The following is a 22,119-nucleotide window of genomic DNA, read 5'->3' as shown; positions in this document are numbered from 1 at the left end:
AGACATTTCTGTTCGCTTCCTGTTCTGCCTGACTCCTGCTATCTGAACAGACAGTGAAAGAAGTCTTCCAATGAACACTGAAAACGCTAAAAACCTGAAAAAAAATCTAACCCATTACAGTTCGGAATCAGGAAATTTCCTCCAATATCTCATCACCCTTTCATCAGTGTTGGCTGGTGGGTTTTTTTTTTGGGGGGGGGCGGCAAACCCGCGGTGCAGCCCTAACACCCCCAGTAACCCACCCCCTACCCACTGTCTGCCGGTCAGTCCTTACCCTGGATGCAGGTGGTGAGAGCAGCGGTCGGGTCTTTATGGAGTGCGGAGCTGATGCGGCCCTGTCCTTAAGTGTGGCGGGCTCAGTGAAAGCTGCTCCGGTATCCTCTCCTGGAGCAGCTTCTCCTCTCTGCTCCTCCCAGTAGGCATCCAATAGGATCCCCTGATGTTTTGGCCAATCGGGAAACGAGTTTCATACCTGCTTCCCAATTGGCCAGGAGGAGGATCAGTGTTGCAACAGCGAATATTAAATCGCTGTTGCAACACACCTGGGTGGAATCGGAGCACATCCTCTGCCCACCTTATTTTGAAGCCTATTAGAGCCTCTGGCTCTAATCAGGTGCTTAAAAAAAAAACCTGGCCACTATAATTCATGTGCCTTGAAATGGTGGCCGATTTCAGGGTGCCGGCAGCCATGGATAGATTCATGCAATGCATGAATCTATCCACTGCATATGGGGGGGGGGTGGTGTGGAGAGAGGGGGCAGCGCCCGGCCACCCCTAATGGACGGGCCGTCACTGTCCTCCATAGATAGGATGATAGGGAAATTATTTCCCTTGAGCTGGGTTTTAAATATGGTAAATGTTCTTTTCTACTAAACATACACCAAAATGACACTGAGTAAAAAAACACACCAGAAACTCCATAATGTCAAACTGTTTAACGCTAAAGTTTAGTAGTGCATTACATTCGGTGAATGGAAGAAGAGCAGATGAATGACAGTATCTTGAATGTACATTCACAGAATGTAATGCACTGTGGGAAAAAAATAGTACAACGTCTGTGAATGACAGAGGTGGCAGAAGGGGGTGGGTGAGTGGTGCAATATCTGGTGGCTATGAAGCAGCAGACACACACCATTACATGTAATTATGTATTTGGAGTTGTATACCAAATAAAAAAAATTACTAAACTTCAGCTTAAAAATAATAAACCTGCTAATGCTGTAAAATAGTGGACTAGTGCACTTTTTCTCAGATTTTCATCGTCTTACAAATGAAACAGGATGGCTTTGATTATTAATTTATAAACGCTTCAGCATACAGTTTAAGGCCTGGTTCACACTGATTTCTGTGCGTATTCCCGCACCGCATCAAAATCGCACTCTGTTTGAGGTGTATATGTTAACACCCCAAAATTGGTTCACAAAACTCAGTGCAATTTGCAGAATTGTATCGCATGGGTGTGAACACCCAATGTGATCCAATTCCGGTGTGGCAAAAAAAAGGGTCCTGCACGGTTTTGTTCCTGCACGATTTTGTTGCAGATGAGGTGCAATTTGAGCCATACAAAATGAATATTTCAAATTGCACCGCTGCAGACTGACATGTGATTTGAACAGGAATGTGGTGTGTTTCCTGTTCGAATCACATGCGGTTACTGCACCGCACAAGTGTGAACAGGGCATAAAAGATATTTTGCAAACCAGCCAGACTTTAAGATCCCTGTTATTTTTCATATTGTTTATTCTTTAAAGCAGAACTATACTCACTTTCAATGCATGGATGCACCCTCCTAAAATTTCCCGCTGGCAGCTGACATCTCCGGATAGTCGGCTTCCAGGTTTTAATTGCTGGGCGCTGTCATTGGCTGGGCTGAGATGAAATTACTCCCGCTCATGCACAGGAGCTCTGTCAACTTAGGCATTGCTGAATTTGTGCAGTGAGTTGTGCAAGCTTAGTACAGGGGTGAACAGGCAGGTAAGTAACTTTAAAGTGGTTGTAAACCCACTCTGAAAAAAAAAATAACACCTGCAAGACAAAGGATACTAGCATAGCATAGCATACTAGCTCATTATGTAATACTAGGAACAAAGTCCACCCGGGAAAAGAAAAATCAAGATCAACCGTAAAGATGTTGAAAAGGTAATACAGATCCCATCACCTTCACCCAATATGACTGACCCTTACCATCAGTGTATGGGTTATACACATATAATGCGATCTAGTGATGGCAGGGGAACGATCCTTCCAATTAAAACAGCAATTCTCTGCAAATGCAATCCAAAGTGTTCCTTCTCCCAAGAGACCAGACAGAAAGGAAACCTTTCCTCATAGCAGGATCTAAGGCCAGGTAGATTTGAAGGCTCGGGCCGTGGCTCGGTATATATATCAATGCAGAAAATAGAAAAAGAACGCTCATTGCGCAGACATCCAAAGAAGGGTTATTTATTAGGCAAAGAGTAAAATAAATGAACTCATATTTAGTAAAGGTTTAACATGCACAATAGAAATAAGTGACCAGCGCTTCTGTTCAAGGTAACTGCTGTACCTCCATCCGTCCGTGTCCTATGTCATACGTCCCGTGACTCCACCCAACATTTCATCATCAACATGCGTCTTCAGTGAGTGAGCCGCCGGTAACGGCACACTCACTGAAGCAAACGGCAGCAAACCGGAAGCAAACCAGCTCCTTGTACCCCTACAGGGGTAATGGGCTTGTATGGATAGCCTCGGATGGTGTCTCTTGGTGGCTCTGCTTGCGGTCTGTCTGTAGTCTATAGAGCCTCTGCAGCTTGCTTCACATGGTAAGGGTATCCAGAGGGGTCTCACCAGTTACTTTTCCCAAAGATTAATTTATCAGCTTATCAGGCATGGATCCTCATAGAAAAAGATAGGGCTCCCATTGTGTAGTATTTAAGAAAACTTTTATTTAAAATAAAGTTAAAAACAAAAGCAAAAACTTCCCATCACAGAGGCTAAGTATACACAATGAAAAGCAATGTGCAACTATCCTTCCCTTTAGCAAAGCACCCAACCAACCCACACAGTGGACATATCAGGTGGACACACGGCTGTGTGGTGGAAACACGGCTGCGTGGTGGGCACATGGCTGCATGGTGGGCACACGGCTGCATGGTGGACACAAGGCTGCATTGGTGGGTACAAGGCTGCATTGGTGGACACACGGCTGCATTGGTGGACACAAGGCTGCATAGTGGGCACATGGCTACATTGCTGGGCACAGGCAGGCTGCATTGATGGGCACGGATAAAGTTGTTGTTGTTAATATTTATAACTTAATTCTGCATAAAACATTTAAGTGTCATTTCATGAGAATTTATGAGGGCGTGTTTAGGGGCGGAAGTAGGGGCAGGGCAGGGCGGGCTGGGGCAACTGGTGGCGAGTAACCCTTGAGGCCTGGCTAGTAGCTTAGGACTTGGAATTTTGATCCCTGTATATATATATATATATATATATATATATATATATATATATATATATATATATACTCTGCATCCAGTGTAGCCTATATCTACAGTGCATTCTGTGGTGTATTGTTTCTAATACACTTCAGGCAGTGTACACAGTATCTAATACAGTGGGGGTTATTTACGAAAGGCAAATCCACTTTGCACTACAAGTGCAAACTACAAGTGCAAGAGCACTTGAAATTGCACTGAAAGTGCACTTGGAAGTGCAGTCACTGTAAATCTGAGGGGTGGATTTGAAATAAGGGGAAACTCTGCTGATTTTATTATCCAATCACCTGCAAGCTAAAATGCTGTTTTTTTTTTTTTCTTGCATGTCCCCCTCAGAGCTACAGCGACTGCACTTCCAAGTGCACTTTCAGTCCAATTTCAAGTGCACCTTTGCACTTGTAGTTTGCACGTGTAGTGCAAAGTGGATTTGCCTTTAGTAAATAACCCTCAGTGTGTACAGTGTCTACTACACTTCTGGTGGTGTACACAGTATAAAATACAGTGCAGCCGTTGTACAGTTTCTAATACAGTGCAGATGGTGTACACAGTATCTAATACAGTGTGTACAGTTTCTTCTACACTTCTGGTGGTGTACACAGTACACAATAAAGTGCAACCGTAGTACAGTTGCTAATACAATGCAGGCGGTGTACACAGTATCTAATACAGTGTGTACAGTTTCTCCTACACTGCCGGTGGTGTACACAGTATCTAATACAGTGTAGTGTGGTGTTGCAAAACAAAATATACATCATGTCCGGAAGGCCACCAAGGAGAGGCAGATGCTCACAGGCCACTAAAAGAGGGCAAGCAGCCACTGTGTCTACAGTCAACAATGCTGGTTTTGGACATGGCACATCCTCTGCAGGTGGCCGTGGGGCACAATTCTCCTTTTTTTCTGCTGCTGGCCATGTTATTGAGCCAAAACATACAGAAGAGTTGGTGGAGTGGATAACAAAGCCGTCATCATCCTCCTCATTCTCTGTCACTCAGAGTAGTTTGCCTTCCAATGCAGCTGCCAAAGTGGCCTATTCCACCGGCTCCTTGTCCACAGTCACTCCTTCCGTAGCCTCACCATTATGCACGGAGGAGTCCCCATAATTATTCGACCACAGTGTCGGGTACATCCTTCTGGAGGATGCATAGGGATTTGAAGGCTCCGATGTTGGTTCCCAGGTTGAGGAAGGGAGTAATGTGAGCCTAGAGATAGGGGGTGCCCAAGAAGGTCAAGAAACTGGCAGTCATGTTCCCCCAGCTGCAGCATACTGCCAAGTTTGCTCCAGTGACAAGGAGGGAGGGGATGATGAGGTCACTGACTGTACTTGGGTGCCTGAGAGAAGAGAGGAGGAGGCAAAACTCCAACAAGGCAGGATGTCCTCCAGGGGGCAGCTTAAGGGCAGCCACCCTATTGCATCACACCGCAGAGCTCCGCAGGTGCAGGGCACTGCTGACTCCCCGATGAGTGTTAAAAGTTCCTTGGTGTGGGCTTTTTCGACACATGTGCAGAAGATCACACCGTTGATGTTTGCAACCTATGTCTGAAGCAGATCAAGCATGGATAGAACAGCAGCCGCTTGAGCACCACATGCTTGACCAGACATATGATGACCTGCCATGCAGTCCATTGGCAACAACACTTGAAAGACATGCATCAAAGAAAAAGGCTTACTTCTCATTGCTCCTCATCTGGGATCTCCAACCCTACTATACCTCCAGTCCTCTGAAAAACCTGCACTGAGAGGATGAAGGTATAGCAATAGGTGTCCCAAGTACTTGCAGCCAAACTGCTAGCAGCACACCATCATCTGAAATTAGCAGGAAAATTTCTCTACCCCAGTTTCTGAACCATAAAAAAAATTCGGCCCCAGCCATCCACATGCTCAGCGTCTAAATGCTAGCTTGGCCAAATTGCTAGCACTTCAATTTGTGGAATGTGCTGTACCTCAGTGGCAGGTTCCAAAACACCATTTCTTTTCATGGAAGGCCATGTGGCATGTGGAAGGCAATGTTTTGGCCTCGTCGGACAGGGTGGTCAGCAGTAAGGTGCATATTACCACTGACTCATGGTCCAGCAGGCATGGACAGGGACATTACCTTTCCTTCACGGCGCAGTGGCTAACTCTTCTGGCAGCTGGGAAGGATGCAGGACAGGGTTCAGTGTTGTTGGAGCTTGTTTCACCACCACGCCTCCAAAATGCTAGTGGTGATTTTGCCATAGCTCTCTCCTCCAACCCCTCCTCTTCTTCTTCCTTTCTAGACTCTTCTGCAGATTTGTCCTCTGAACCAGAGGTGCTCCGTAAGCGTTCAAGGGGCTACGCAAGCAGTCAGGCTAAAATATGCCATGCGGTTCTTGGGTTGGTCTGCGTAGGGGACAGGAGCCACACTGGGGCAGAGATTCTGTCAGCTGGGTGCGCAGGCGCGAGGCTCACCAAGATGGCTGAATAGCCACAGAGGTCCGCACCGCTCCGGTCTCATGATCGAAGCCGTAGCTGACAGAGCTCACCGAACGAGCCGGTTCTGCCGCCATCCGACCTGAGGAAGCCCAGGGAATCACCAGATGTATGTGGGCGTGGCAAGGAGGAATCTCTCCCGCCAGTTGGAAGCCACTATACAGCTGCTATCTTCCAAAATAGCGGCAGTGACTCCATGAGGCATAGCAGCAGGAGGAGTCCATCGCAGACCAGGACACTGATCCATCATCAGATGCCACACAGGGAAAAGGCATAGTGAGTAACCCACACATGGCCTCACTATCTCCCACATCCACAGAGTCACTAATAGACAGAACCCTGGGAGGATTGCATATGACTCCCATGAGTGGCTTTCTAATCTCCCAAGATTACAACTCTCCCCTCACTCCCCTGTAGACTTGACTGCTATGATGCCTGCCTTCTCTACTATGCTCACCAAAGGTTTGGCTCAAACAGCCGCCCAGATCACCTTATCTATACATGCTGATTTGCAGCAAATAGGGGCCAGGATCGAAATGGTAGAAAATAAATCTGACCAGGTTGTGGGAAGGATTAACCAGAAAACCGCCAGGATCCAGGACCTCCAGGACCAGCTAGAGATGGCCCTATACAAAATAGATGACCTTGAAAATAGGTTGAGATGATACAATTTAAGAATTTGGGGGCTCCCAGAAACAGTGAAGATGTTCCAACAACAGTACGATCCCTACTTAGGGACCTAATACCCGAAATTCCAGAACACAGGATGGGGTTGGACCGAGCACACAGGGCCCTACAACCTCCACCTAAAGATGGTCTACCCAGGGACATAATCATAAAGCCCCACTTTTATGCAGTCAAAGAGGGGGTGATGAAAGCATCTAGGACCTCGGACAAACTATTACTCCAAGGTCACCAAGTCCAGATTTTTGCTGATCTTTCCCCTTACACAGTGCAAAAAAGGCGTGCTCTGAAACCACTACTCCAGGCCTTAATGCAAAAAAGAAATCACGTACAGATGGGCCTTCCCTCTGCACCTGAATTTCTCCTACCAGAATAAGCCTTATGGTTTCTCATCATTTGGGGAAGGAGAACATCTGCTAACATGTCTGGGCATCATCACCCAGGAAATCCCTCAACCGATTACCGCCAGAGGACTCCCTTCCAGGAAACGCCCTTCACCACCTAGCCCACTAACCCCTGTCTGCAAAAGCAGCAATCAAAAAGGTCAAAAGACTCTTGCCCCCCTGATGAGAAGCTCCTAAAATGCTGGAAACTCCATTATGTTCAGCTCCTCCTGGACCAAATCTCCTAAATCCTAGAGGTTTCCAACTGAGTCACCCTAAAAGTACAACCGAACCCCCTTTAGGGGAACGTTTCCCTTTTCCTATTGAATCCCCTCCCTCTGAACTTCAACTCCTGTGGCCATGCCGAATAGGATTGTGATAACTACCTCTCTACTCTGACCCACCTAATCACATTTACTAATCCTATTCTATCATCCCCACCGAGCCTCCCACATATGTTGGAGGGACTTGTGTACATCTCTCCGACACTTCCAGAGGCACTGGTCACCCGAAGTTCAGGATACACCAGAGACTCAGATAATGGGATGGGGTTAGAGGGGGGTACAACTTTTAGCCCTACCCCACTGGGGAAAGCCATGGCAAAAACCCTTAGCAATGTGGGGTCCCGCAGGAAGTCATCAGCAAATATACGAACAGGCTACTGCAACTGTTGAAGGGGAGTTTAGTGATGACAGCAAGGGAGCCCCCAGTTTAAAGGACCACCTGCTGCAGTCATGGATCCTAGGAGGGAAGACTCTTCTTATATTTTCCATGGTCTGTACAATGACAAGGCTCTGTCTTTCATTAGCGATAACATGTTTGTAATGGCTGGTTGACCAGAACGGTCAAAATGCACCTCCCATAATCACTGTGAGGATGAAGATCTCCTTACAGGGACAAAATACCCTACCCAGGAAGAGGGGTGCATTCTCTCTCCTAGGGATGAAGGGGGAAGGGACAGATCTCTTCCCCACTCAACTTATTTACTTACTAAATGTTTACATTTATGTACTAATCAACGTCTTTTTTTTCTTATGCCGCCTACACACGATCGGAATTTCCGTCCGAAAAAACTTGGATGGTTTTTCTGACAGAATTCCGCACAAGCTTGCCTTTCATACACATGGTCACACCAAATTCTGACCGTCAAGAACGAGGTGACGTACAACACGTATGACAGGACTATAAAGTGGAAATTCAAAATCCAGTGAGCCACCCTTTGGGCTCCTTCTGCTAATCTCGTGTTCATCTTGTGTTTAAGTTTGGTGAGAGACGATTCACGCTTTTCATCTTTCGTGCTTATCAGTCCGTTACTGCTCTTCAGTTCGTGCTTGTGGGTTAGTATCTGGTTTTCAGTGGATGTAGTCAGTTCATATCTGTTTTCCAGTGCATTCTTGTCTGCTCGTTTCTGATTTTCAGCTCGCTCTTCACAGGCCTTTCTGTTCTTCAGTGCGTTCTGTAAGGTTCGTTCTGACCAGCCGACCGTTTTGAAGCCATGTTGCGGGTCGTAGAGTTCGTGCTGTGCAGGGGCTTGGTGTTGGGGTTCTTGCTTTGACCCAAGCCCAGTCCATGAACAGGGTGGGAAGGAGTTCATGGACCAAGAATTGGTTGCTCCGGCGTGACCAATTCTCTCATATGCCTTTGCTCCGTGAGATCCAGGAGAATAACCCTGATGATTTTAGGAATTTTCCCTGGATGACGGACCCCCTTTTTCACTGTCTGTTGGCTTTGTTGTCCCCTTATATTATGAAGCAGGACACCTGCATGCGACAAGCCATCACTTCGGAGCAAAGGCTAGATGCCACGTTGCGGTACTTGGCGACGGGGAGAAGTCTACAGGACCTCATGTTCTCTAAAGGCATCTCCCCCCAGGCTCTGGAGATCATTATTCCAGAGATCTGTTCTGCCATCATACAGGTCCTGCAGAAGGACTATATTAGGGTAAGTTTTCTCCTTCAACATCACATTCTATGTATTTAATGTATGCTAATGTTTTATATTTCTTTCATCATTCCCTAATTACCATGATTGTAATATGCTGTGAATGTCCCCTTTGTCCTCATGCATGCTATAAGCTTTTTACGCATGTGCAGTGTATATAAAGCTAGCATGCGTGTGTTGTACGTATGATCTGTGAGTGGAGGAAGTGCCAAACGTTATAATGAAGGTAACATTTTAACTTGGGACATCAGTGGCCTATACTGATTCGAGATTGAGGCCTATATTGGGATAAGATTAGGAGAGTTTAGCCTGATATTAATGTTTTTGTCTTGTGTTTTGTCTTGCAGAAAATATGAAACAATTCAAAGACCCTGAATTCATGGGCCAGTTCATAGACAGATACAGGGATATGAGAAATTTGTGGGAGGTTAAATACCCCTTATATCGAAATAAACCAGCTAGGAATGCATCGCTGGAGAAACTGCTGCAATTAGTGAAGATGCAGGTCCCTGACGCAGACATCGAGTTTGTGGATAAGAAAATTGGTAGTTTGAGAAGCACATATAGGAAGGAACTTAATAAGGTCCAGGCTTCCATGAAATCAGGAGCAACAGCAAAGGATGTGAATGTACCCAGTCTGTGATACTACAACAGGATGCGGTTTCTGGAAGACCAGATTGAAGCCAGGGAATCACTTTCTACACTTCCATCCACCCTTCTCTCAACCACAGCTGAGGCTTCAAGGACCAGCCTGGGCCTTCCATCCTGGAAGAAGTTGAGGAGCCCAGCTGGAGCCAGGTATAGTATTTTTGAACATATTTATTATCCGAAAATTATTGTTGTTAACTAGATGTTATTATTGCTAAAAAAAAGAATGATTGGTGGCGCATGCGCGGCGCGATCCTGGACGGAAGCAAGGGATAAGAGCTCCACAAGCAGACTCCCTGGGGCTACTAAGCAGCAATTTCAGCACTAAAAGCCCAGCACCCCTGGCGGAGCATATAGCGCATGCCGGGCCCAAGGACTCGCCGTGGTAAACAGGCCCAAAGATCTTTAACAAGCTATTTACTTCGGGTGAGAGAGCAGAACAGGATGTCTCAAGATGGCGCCCAGTCGGACCCTGCATCACCGCACTCACTGCCTGCGGCCTTATCACCGGAGCGCTCAACAGGAGACTGTGAGTACACGGCTCAGCTTACAGAAGCTGATTTAGAAGACAGCCTTTCCTGCATGTATGATAAGATAGCTAGGAAATTTCAATCCGAGCTACACAAATCCACAAATACCCTGTCTATGGAAATAGTGGCGCTTGGCGCCAGAACAGACCTGCTTGAAACTAAGCACGATGAGCTTAGCCTCTCTCACTCTGTCCTCAGGAAAGATCATGAGGCCCTCACAGACACAGTACAGCTCCAGCAAGCCCACCTCGAGGACCTTGATAATAGGAACAGGAGGAATAACTTGAGGGTGCGAGGGGTCCCTGAAACAGTGATAGACCTCCCCCAAGCTATACAGAAATTATTTTCAACACTTCTCCCAGAAACACCAGCAGCATCCTTTACGTGTGATAGAATTTACAGAGCCCTGCACCCGAAGCCTCCTCCAGACAGGCCTCCAAGGGATATTGTACTATGCCTGAAGGATTTCTTAATTAAAGAGGAGATCCTTAGGGCTTCACGAAATACACCTAATATCCAACTGGAGGGCATCGCTATTCAGATATATCCGGATATATCTCCCACCACTCCCAACAAAAGCAGGAGAATGAAGGAGATAACAACAATTCTTCAGGCTGCCCACATTAGATACGGGTGGGGCTTCCCCTTCAAGCTGCAAGTCCCACACAACGGTACTACCTATACGGTCACCTCTATACTGGAAGGAAAAGACTTGCTGGTGAAACTTGGCCTCTTGGATGCTGCGGATCACCCTAGAATGCTGTCTACCCCACGTCCTTCGGCGATTTGGGCTATGCCATCTCCCAGGATTGGTCTCTACCCTTTGCAGAAGTTCTGTCGCGCCCGTTTGATTTACCCCCACTTCAATCAAGCTGGTTTGGGATTGTGAACCTTGCCTTCTTGATTGGAGTTCTAATTAGGAGGTTTTTGTTTTTGGTCAGGGAGATTTTTGTTTTTTTTCTCTCCCCTGACCCCCGGAGCAGAAAAACGGTTTTCACTACCTATTGCAAGATTTTGCAGAAGTTACGGTTAATGTTGCTTTTTATTTTACTTTAATTTTCTTTTCTTATTTTTCAATGTTTGCCTTTAACTGCAGCATGCAGCTTTTTATGCAATCAAACCACATGATGTTGTCTTTGCCTTAACATATAGTCCAGACTGGACATATGGAATCTCTCTTAATGCTATCAGCAACTGCGCTCTTATGCATATGGTTACAATAGAGTGTTTTACAAGTTTATTCCCCAGCTACCAAAGTGTCCTGGACTCATCAATGGTACAGCGATCTCTGATTCGTATTAATTATGGGTATTAAGGTAATTTCCCACAACCTTAAAGGTTTTAACGCTCCAAATAAAAGGAGGAAGGCCTTTTCGGGAATACAGGAGATTAGGAGCCGATATATTGCTTCTCCAGGAGACGCAATTCTCTTCCCGAAACCATCCACGATATTTTGATCAGTCCTTCCAGCAAGGATTTTATACCACATATGAGTCCAGGACAAGAGGGGCTGCAATTTTTATTAGAAATTCATTGAGATTTGCGGTACAGCATACCTATAAGGACCCAGATAGCCCATTTGTGATAATTCAGGGTAGTATACAGGGAAAGAACATTACTATAGCATCAGTATACACACCTAATGACTCCCAGGCATCATTTTTCAAAAAGTTTTTTTTAACGCTAGATAAATACTATTCCCCGCATATGATCATAGGGGGGGACTTTAACCTGGTGGCTCACTCAGAGCTTGACAGGAGTAGCAAAAGCTTGATCACAAATGCCTTCCCAAAATCCCCGCAACACCTATTGAAAACCCACCAGCTACTTGACACCTGGAGAGCTTATAATGTGGGGTGCAGGGAGTATACTTTTTACTCCCACCCCCACGGGAGCTACTCCAGACTAGACTACATATTCTCTACCACAGTACTGACAGCCAATTCCACATCAGCCAGAATTCATGCTTGCGCATGGTCGGATCATCACATAGTGTCCTGCGTCTTCTCCCACATTGGTCTTTCCAGGGAGGCGAGGGCCTGGAGGCTTAATGACTCCATGCTCACGGACTCCATAGCATTATCACAGATAACGGGTTACATTTCTGAATATTTCAAGCATAATGATGTCGGGGAAATTTCCCCGGCCTTGTTGTGGGCGGCCCATAAGGCGGTCGTGAGGGCAGACTTATGCAGTTAGCCTTGGAACGAAAACACCAAAAACTACTTGATATCACCTCCCTCACGGCAGATTTAGAAAAACTATATCACAGGCATGGTCGGACCCCAACACCTGAACTACTCAATCAGATTACACAAAAGAGGAAAGCATTAGATGATATCCTCTCCGAACACACAGAGAAATCACTTAGATGGTCAAAGGCTCGTTTCCTTTTATATAGTGGTTTGGCTTCGACCATGTTTGCAAGAAAATTAAGACAAACGCTACAACCCACACACACATACAAACTGAGAAATAGAAATGGGAATCTCAGCTCTCATCCTAATGAGGTAGTACAACTGTTCTCCACTTATTATCAAACTCTGCTTGCAGACCCCATGATTCCTATCACACCTGCTTCCATGTCATGGTTGGAGTCCATTCCCTTACCTAAGCTTACAGATGACCAAGTACAATTCTTGAATGCCCCTTGCACAGATGAGGAAGTTGCCTCTAATATATCTAAGCTAAAACCTGCAAAAGCTCCAGGCCCAGACGGCTTTACGGCCCTTTATTATAAAAAGTTTTCTGGTCTCTTAACCCCAAAGCTGACAAGACTTTTTAATAAAGTTTTGGCGGGTGAGTCTCACCCTAACGATATGCTTATGGCCAATATGTCCCTGATTCCAAAATCGGATAAAGATCACACACTCCCCCAGGACTATAGGCCCATATCAGTCATTAACAATGACTTAAACATTTTCAGCCGCCTGCTGGCTGATCGCCTAGCAGCAATCATCACAACCTTAATTTCCCGGGACCAAACGGGATTTATTCCCACGCGACAAATTACGGATAACATACGCCTTGCCTCAAACATTATACAAGATGCTAATTTACACACTAATATGGTTCTAATGCTAAGTTTAGGTATAAACAAGGCCTTTGATAGTGTCCCAAGGCCCTATCTGGACATGGTCCTGTCTAAATTTGGGATTCGGGGAGAATTCATAAGTGGTTTTCGCGCCTTGTATAGCAAACCCCAAACCAGAATTAAAATACCTGGCAGCTCATCAAAATACTTTGAATTAGGAAGGGGAACTAGGCAGGGCTGTCCCCTATCCCCCCCTATTTGCCCTTGCAGTGGAGCCCTTGACTAGATATATAAATAATAACCAGGACATTAGGGGATACTGTAAGAATAATCAAGAGTATAAACTAAGTCTACATGCAGACGATCAAACAGGAGGTCCTATTGCTGAAGTACCTCAAAAAACAGAGTGACTCTGTAGGTACTTGATAACAATTTGTGCCAACGTCCCCTACATTGTAATTGTGAATATATAAAATCTAGAGAACGGGACTTTAGGGGCACAACGGTATTTAAACTACAAAAAAAGTATAAGTATTGTTTGGAATTTTTATTAAAGTACAAAAAGACAAAGAGCAAACATGGACGTTTAAAAACAAATCAAGCTAGACATAAAACCTAGTTTAGTACACCATAAGGATCCTATCCTGCAAGCTTGTATGAAATTATTGGTACATGATGGGCGGCACAGTGGTGTAGTGGATAGCACTTTCGCCTAGCAGTAAGAAGGGTTGCTGGTTCGAATCCCAACCATGACACTACCTGCCTGGAGTTTGCATGTTCTCCCTGTGCCTGCGTGGGTTTCCTCTGGGTACTCCGGTTTCCTCCCACACTCCAAAGACATGCTGGTAGGTTAATTGGATCCTGTCTAAATTGTCCCTAGTATGTATGAATGTGAGTTAGGGACCTTAGATTGTAAGCTCCTTGAGGGTAGGGACTGATGTGAATGTACAATGTATATGTAAAGCGCTGCGTAAATTGACAGCGCTATATAAGTATCTGAAATAAATAAATAAATAAATGATCCAAGCACTTATTATACATGGAGGAGAAAATACTTCCCCTAGTATAGAACGATAAACATATCTAGAGCTATAATTGACAGGATGCCGCAGGTCTGGTGATCCAAGGTGGAATGCTCTCTAATTGCTCGACATGTTTCACGTTGACAGAGAACGCTTCTTCAGGAGCTAGAGATTCTATTAAAAATACATAAAAAGAACAACAGACTATCACAAAAACAGAAACAGAATATAATAATCAAGAAGTGAGCTTCAAACAGATAGAAGGTATACAGGTGAAGAAATCTCAATGTTGAAAATACAACCGCCCTCAAGTATAATGATCTATGGGAAGGACCCTATAAAAGATTATAGTCTCCAAAAGAAGAACAGCGCAGCCAGGTGGTCAGGGTCAGCCAATTCAAGGAACAACAAAAGACGCTAGTCATATAAAGCATAGGGGATAAATAGTAAAAAGGTAGATTCCAAATAGAGACTATAGAATTGTATGGTCATATATGAGCATCAATCAATTAGACCATATTACAAATATAGTAAAGTCATGACAGAAAAGTAGAGGGGGGGAGGGAAAAAGGGGAAGGGGGGGAAGGGGGGGGACCATAAAGGGAGGGGGGAGAGAAAAAAGTTCAAAAAGGTTTTGTACCTGTGCATTAACATACAAGAATTCTGTGCCATAAATAATTAACTTACCAAATAGGTATGATGAAAGTGGATACTACCATTGAAAAAGTATACGAACGATCGCAAAACCGATCGGAGGTAAATTTATCTGAGTCGAATCGGACAGAGCAGCGGTCGGAGCCAGAAATCTCCCGGGTATATATGACATCAGATATTCATGGGTAATGAAATTGGCCAATTTCATTACCCATGAATACCTGATGTCATATATACTCCCTTTCCCCTCCCCCCCCAGGGCAGTTAGTGTTAGCCCCCTTTAGGTCTAGGGTACCCCCCTAACCCCCCCTAATAAAGTTTTAACCCCTTGATCACCCCCCGTCGCCAGTGTCACTAAGTGATCATTTTTCTGATCGCTGTATTAGTGTCACTGGTGACGCTAGTTAGGGAGGTAAATATATAGGTTCGCCGTCAACTTTTTATAGCGTCAGGGAGCTGGTTCAAGCTGGTGAGGTGGCAAACACAAGTAGTGTCCCGCTGCCACCAAGAAGAAGACAAACACAGGCCCATCGTGCCCATAATGCCCTTCCTGCTGCATTTGCCAATCCTAATTGGAAACCCATCACTTCTGCAGCACCCGTACTTGCCCCATTCACATCCCCAACCAAATGCAGTCGGCTGCATGAGAGGCATTTTCTTTATGTCCTCCCGAGTACCCCTACCCAACGACCCCCCCCAAAAAAGATGTTGTGTGTGCAGCAAGCGCTGATATAGGCGTGACACCCGCTATTATTGTCCCTCCTGTCCTGACAATCCTTAGTGAATGTTTTGAATGCTACCATACACTAGTTGAGTATTAGAGTAGGGTACAGCATTACACAGACTAGGCACACTTTCACAGGGTCTCCCAAGATGCCATCGCATTTTGAAAGACCCGAACCCGGAACTGGTTACAGTTATAAAAGTTACAGTTACAAAAAAAAGTGTAAAAAAAAAAAACACAAAAAAATATATAAAATAAAAAAAACAAAAATAGTCATTTTATTGTTCTCTCTCTCTATTCTCTCTCTATTGTTCTGCTCTTTTTTACTGTATTCTATTCTGCAATGTTTTATTGTTATTATGTTTTATCATGTTTGCTTTTCAGGTATGCAATTTTTTTATACTTTACTGTTTACTGTGTTTTATTGTTAACCATTTTTTTGGTTTTAGGTATGCCATTCAGCTGCAGTGCGGATTTATTTATCTTGACAGCAACAGCGTTTGCTCCCACGATATATAAAGCCGTGACTACAGCAGAGGTGATATATGCCGAAGCATGGGGGCAGCAGGGGCGGAGGAGCGATTTGCTCCTAACTTTTGGGGCGGATGCCCCCATGCTTTGGCATATATAAATGGTGCATGTATACCCATCATTAGAAGTGGGTGGATGAAGGGAGGTATTCTAATGGGGGGCATACCCACCAATCAATCTCTTTTTTTTCGTTCAACCCACAGGCTGCATGAAAAAAAAAGATTACAATATATGCCCAACAAGGACCAGCAACGTACTGGTATGTTGCTGGACTTTGAGTGGTTATACCAGCATGATGCCTTCAGGTTTAGGTATCATCTTGGTATCATTCTTTTCAGCCAGCGGTTGGCTTTCATGTAAAAGCAATCCTAGCAGCTAATTAGCCACTAGACTGCTTTTACAAGCAGTGAGAGGGAATGTCCCCCCTCCCACCGTCTTCCATGTTTTTCTCTGGCTCTCCTGTCCCAACAGGGACCCTGAGAGTGCAGCCGGTGATTCCTCCAGCTGACCATAGAGCTGATCAGAGACCACAATGGCTCCAATCATCTCTATGGCCTAAGAAACCAGAAGCTACGAGCATTTCGTGACTTAGATTTTGCCGGATGTAAACAGCACCATTGGGAAATTGGGAAAGCATTTTATCACACTGATCTGGGTGTGGTCAGATGCTTTGAGGGCAGAGGAGAGATCTAGGGTCTAATAGACCCCATTTTTTTCAAAAAAGAGTACCTGTCACTACCTATTGCTATCATAGGTGATATTTACATTCCCTGACATAACAATAAAAATGATTTAAAAGGAACAGTTTAAAAAAAAAAAAAAAAAAAAAAAAAAAAGCACCCCTGTCCCCCCTGCTCTCGCGCAAAGGCAAAGGCAAGCATCAAATGTAAACAGCAATTGCACCATGCATGTGAGGTATCACCTAGAAGGTCAGATCGAGGGCAGTAATTTTAGCAGTAGACCTCCTCTGTAAATCTACAGTGGTAACCTGTAAAGGCATTTAAAGGCTTTTAAAAATATATGTAGTTTGTCGCCACTGCACGTTTGTGTGCAATTTTAAAGTATGCCATGTTTGGTATCCATGTACTTGGCCTAAAATCATCTTTTTTATGTCATCAAACATTTGGGCAATATAGTGTGTTTTAGTGCATTAAAATTAAAAAAAGTGTGTTTTTTTCCACAAAAAATGCGTTTGAAAAATCGCTGCGCAAATACTGTGTGAAAAAAAAAGAAACACCCACCATTTTAATCTGTAGGGCATTTGCTTTAAAAAATATATAATGTTCGGGGGTTCAAAGTAATTTTCTTGCAAAAAAAAAGTTTTTTTCATGTAAACAAGTACTGTCAGAAAGGGCTTTGTCTTCAAGTGGTTAGAAAAGTGGGTGATGTGTGACATAAGCTTCTAAATGTTGTGCATAAAATGCCAGGACAGTTCAAAACCCCTCCCAAATGACCCCATTTTGGAAAGTATACACCCCAAGCTATTTGCTGAGAGGCATGTCGAGTCCATGGAATATTTTATATTGTGACACAAGTTGCAGTAAAAAGACACATTTTTTTGTTGCACAAAGTTGTCACTAAATGATATATTGCTCAAACATGCCATGGGAATATGTGAAATTACACCCCAAAATACATTCTGTTGCTTCTCCTGAGTACAGGGATACCACATGTGTGAGACTTTTTGGGAGCCTAGTAGCATACGGGACCCCAAAAACCAAGCACCGCCTTCAGGGTTTCTAAGGGTGTAAATTTTTTATTTCACTCCTCACTGCCTATCACAGTTTTGGAGGCCATGGAATGCCCAGATGGCACAAACCCGCCCCAAATGACCCCATTTTGGAAAGTAGACACCCCAAGCTATTTGCTGAGAGGTATGATGAATATTTTGCAGACCTCACTTTTTGTCACAAAGTTTTGAAAATTGAAAAAAGAAAAAAGAAATACATTTTTCTTTTCTTTCTTCATTTTCAAAAACAAATGAGAGCTGCAAAATACTCACCATTAGGGATGAGCTTCGAGTTCGAGTCGAACTCATGTTCGACTCGAACATTGGCTGTTCGCAAGTTCGCCGAACAGCGAACAATTTGGGGTGTTCGCGGCAAATTCGAATGCCGCAGAACACCCTTGAAAAGTCTATGGGAGAAATCAAAAGTGCTAATTTTAAAGGTTAATATGCAAGTTATTGTCATAAAAAGTGTTTGGGGACCCAGGTCCTGCCCCAGGGGACATGGATCAATGCAAAAAAAAGTTTTAAAAACGGCCGATTTTTCAGGAGCAGTGATTTTAATAATGCTTAAAGTCAAACAATAAAAGTGTAATATCCCTTTAAATTTCGTACCTGGGGGGTGTCTATAGTATGCCTGTAAAGGGGCGCATGTTTCCTGTGTTTAGAACAGTCTGACAGCAAAATGACATTTTGAAGGAAAAAACTCATTTAAAACTACCTGCGGCTATTGCATTGCCGACAATACACATAGAAGTTCATTGATAAAAACGGCATGGGAATTCCCCAAAGGGGAACCCCGAACCAAAACTAAAAAAAAAAAATGACGTGGGAGTCCCCCTAAATTCCATACCAGGCCCTTCAGGTCTGATATGGATATTAAGGGGAACCCCGGCCAAAATTAAAAAAAAAAAATGACGTGGGGTTCCCCCTAAATTCCATACCAGACCCTTCAGGTCTGGTATGGATTGTAAGGGGAACCCCGCGCCCAAAAAAAAAACGGCGTGGGGTCCCCCCAAAAATCCATACCAGACCCTTATCCGAGCACGCAACCTGGCAGGCCGCAGGAAAAGAGGGGGGGACGAGAGTGCGGCCCCCCCCCTCCTGAACCGTACCAGGCCACATGCCCTCAACATTGGGAGGGTGCTTTGGGGTAGCCCCCCAAAACACCTTGTCCCCATGTTGATGAGGACAAGGGCCTCATCCCCACAACCCTGGCCGGTGGTTGTGGGGGTCTGCGGGCGGGGGGCTTATCGGAATCTGGAAGCCCCCTTTAACAAGGGGACCCCCAGATCCCGACCCCCCCTGTGTGAAATGGCCTACCATTTCACTAAAAAACTGTAAAAAATGTTAAAAATGACAAGAGACAGTTTTTGACAATTCCTTTATTTAAATACTTCTTCTTTCTTCTATCTTCCTTCATCTTCTGGTTCTTCTGGTTCTTCTGGCTCTTCTGGTTCTTCCTCCGGCGTTCTCGTCCAGCATCTCCTCCGCGGCGTCTTCTATCTTCTTCTCCTCGGGCCGCTCCGCACCCATGGCATGGGGGGAGGCTCCCGCTCTTCTCTTCTTCTTCATCTTCTTCTTTTCTTCTTTTCTTCTCTTCTTCATTTTCTTCTCCGGGCCGCTCCGCACCCATGCTGGCATGGAGGGAGGCTCCCGCTGTGTGACGGCGCTCCTCGTCTGACAGTTCTTAAATAACGGGGGGCGGGGCCACCCGGTGACCCCGCCCCCCTCTGACGCACGGTGATTTGACGGGACTTCCCTGTGACATCACGGGGAATGCCACAGGGAAGTCCCGTCATGTCCCGTGCGTCAGAGGGGGGCGGGGTCACCGGGTGGCCCCGCCCCCCGTTATTTAAGAACTGTCAGACGAGGAGCGCCGTCACACAGCGGGAGCCTCCCTCCATGCCAGCATGGGTGCGGAGCGGCCCGGAGAAGAAAATGAAGAAGAGAAGAAGAGAAGAAGAGAAGAAAAGAAGAAGAGAAGAAGATGAAGAAGATGAAGAGAAGAGCGGGAGCCTCCCCCCATGCCATGGGTGCGGAGCGGCCCGAGGAGACGAAGATAGAAGACGCCGCGGAGGAGATGCTGGACGAGAACGCCGGAGGAAGAACCAGAAGAGCCAGAAGAACCAGAAGAACCAGAAGATGAAGGAAGATAGAAGAAAGAAGTATTTAAATAAAGGAATTGTCAAAAACTGTCTCTTGTCATTTTTAACATTTTCGACAGTTTTTTAGTGAAATGGTAGGGGTACTTTTGTACCCCCTTACCATTTCACACAGGGGGGTCGGAATCTGGGGGTCCCCTTGTTAAAGGGGGCTTCCAGATTCCGATAAGCCCCCCGCCCGCAGACCCCCGCAACCACTGGCCAGGGTTGTGGGGATGAGGCCCTTGTCCTCATCAACATGGGGACAAGGTGTTTTGGGGGCTACCCCAAAGCACCCTCCCAATGTTGAGGGCATGTGGCCTGGTACGGTTCAGGAGGGGGGGTGCACTCTCGCCCCCCCCTCTTTTCCTGCAGTCTGCCAGGTTGCGTGCTCGGATAAGGGTCTGGTATGGATTTTTGGGGGGACCCCACGCCGTTTTTTTTTTTTTTTTGGCACGGGGTTCCCCTTAAAATCCATGCCAGACCTGAAGGGTCTGGTATGGAATTTAGGGGGAACCCCACGTCATTTTTTTTTTTATTTTGGCCGGGGTTCCCCTTAATATCCATACCAGACCTGAAGGGCCTGGTATGGAATTTAGGGGGACTCCCACATCATTTTTTTTTTAATTTTGGTTCGGGGTTCCCCTTTGGGGAATTCCCATGCTGTTTTTATCAATGAACTTCTATGTGTATTGTCGGCAATGCAATAGCCGCGGGTAGTTTTAAATGAGTTTTTTCCTTCAAAATGTCATTTTGCTGTCAGACTGTTCTAAACACAGGAAACATGCGCCCCTTTACAGGCATACTATAGACACCCCCCAGGTACGAAATTTAAAGGGATATTACACTTTTATTGTTTGACTTTAAGCATTATTAAAATCACTGCTCCTGAAAAAACAGCCATTTTTAAAACTTTTTTTTGCATTGATCCATGTCCCCTGGGGCAGGACCTGGGTCCCCAAACACTTTTTATGACAATAACTTGCATATTAGCCTTTAAAATTAGCACTTTTGATTATTCATGTTCGTGTCCCATAGACTTTAACGGTGTTCGCGTGTTCGAACAAACTTTTTTCCTGTTCGCATGTTCTGGTGCGAACCGAACAGGGGGGTGTTCGGCTCATCCCTACTCACCATGCCTCTCAGCAAATAGCTTGGGGTGTCTACTTTCCAAAATGGGATCATTTGGGGGGGTTTTGTACCATCTTGGCATTTTATGGCCTCCAAAACTGTGATAGGTAGTGAGGAGTGAAATAAAAAATTTACGCCCTTAGAAATCCTGAATGCGGTGCTTGGTTTTCGGGGCCCCGTACGCAGCTAGGCTCCCAAAAAGTCCCACACATGTGGTATCCCCGTACTCAGGAGAAGCAGCATAATGTATCTTGGGGTGTAATTCCACATATGCCCATGGCATGTTTGAGCAATATATCATTTAGTGACAACTTAGTGCAAAAAAAAAGTTTGTAATTTTCCCACAACTTGTGGCAAAATATAAAATATTCCATGGACTCGACATGCCTCTCAGCAAATATCTTGGCGTGTTTACTTTCCAAAATGGGGTCATATGTGGGGGTTTGAACTGTCCTGGCATTTTATGGCCTTCAAAACTGTGATAGGTAGTGAGGAGTGAAATAAAAAATTTACGCCCTTAGAAATCCTGAAGGTGGTGCTTGGTTTTCGGGGCCCCGTACGCGGCTAGGCTCCCAAAAAGTCCCACACATGTGGTATCCCCATACTCAGGAGAAGCAGCTAAATGTATTTTGGGGTGCAATTCCACATATGCCCATGGCCCGTGTGAGCAATATATAATTTAGTGACAACTTTTTGTAATTTTTTTTTTTGTCATTATTCAATCACTTGGGACGGAAAAAATTCATATTCAATGGGCTCAACATGCCTCTCAGAAATTTCCTTGGGGTGTCTACTTTCCAAAATGGGGTCATTTGGGGAGGTTTGTACTGCCCTGCCATTTTAGCACCTCAAGAAATTAGGCAGTCATAAACTAAAAGCTGTGTAAATTCCAGAAAATGTACCCTAGTTTGTAGACGCTATAACATTTGCGCAAACCAATAAATATATGCTTTTTGACATTTTTTTTACCAAAGACATGTGGCTGAATACATTTTGGACTAAATGTATGACTAAAATTGAATTTATTGTATTTTTTTTATA

This window comes from Aquarana catesbeiana, linkage group LG04 (assembly GCF_042186555.1).
Source record: "Aquarana catesbeiana isolate 2022-GZ linkage group LG04, ASM4218655v1, whole genome shotgun sequence".
In the NCBI taxonomy this organism is placed as follows: domain Eukaryota; kingdom Metazoa; phylum Chordata; class Amphibia; order Anura; family Ranidae; genus Aquarana; species Aquarana catesbeiana.
This window is presented reverse-complemented; position numbering follows the sequence as displayed.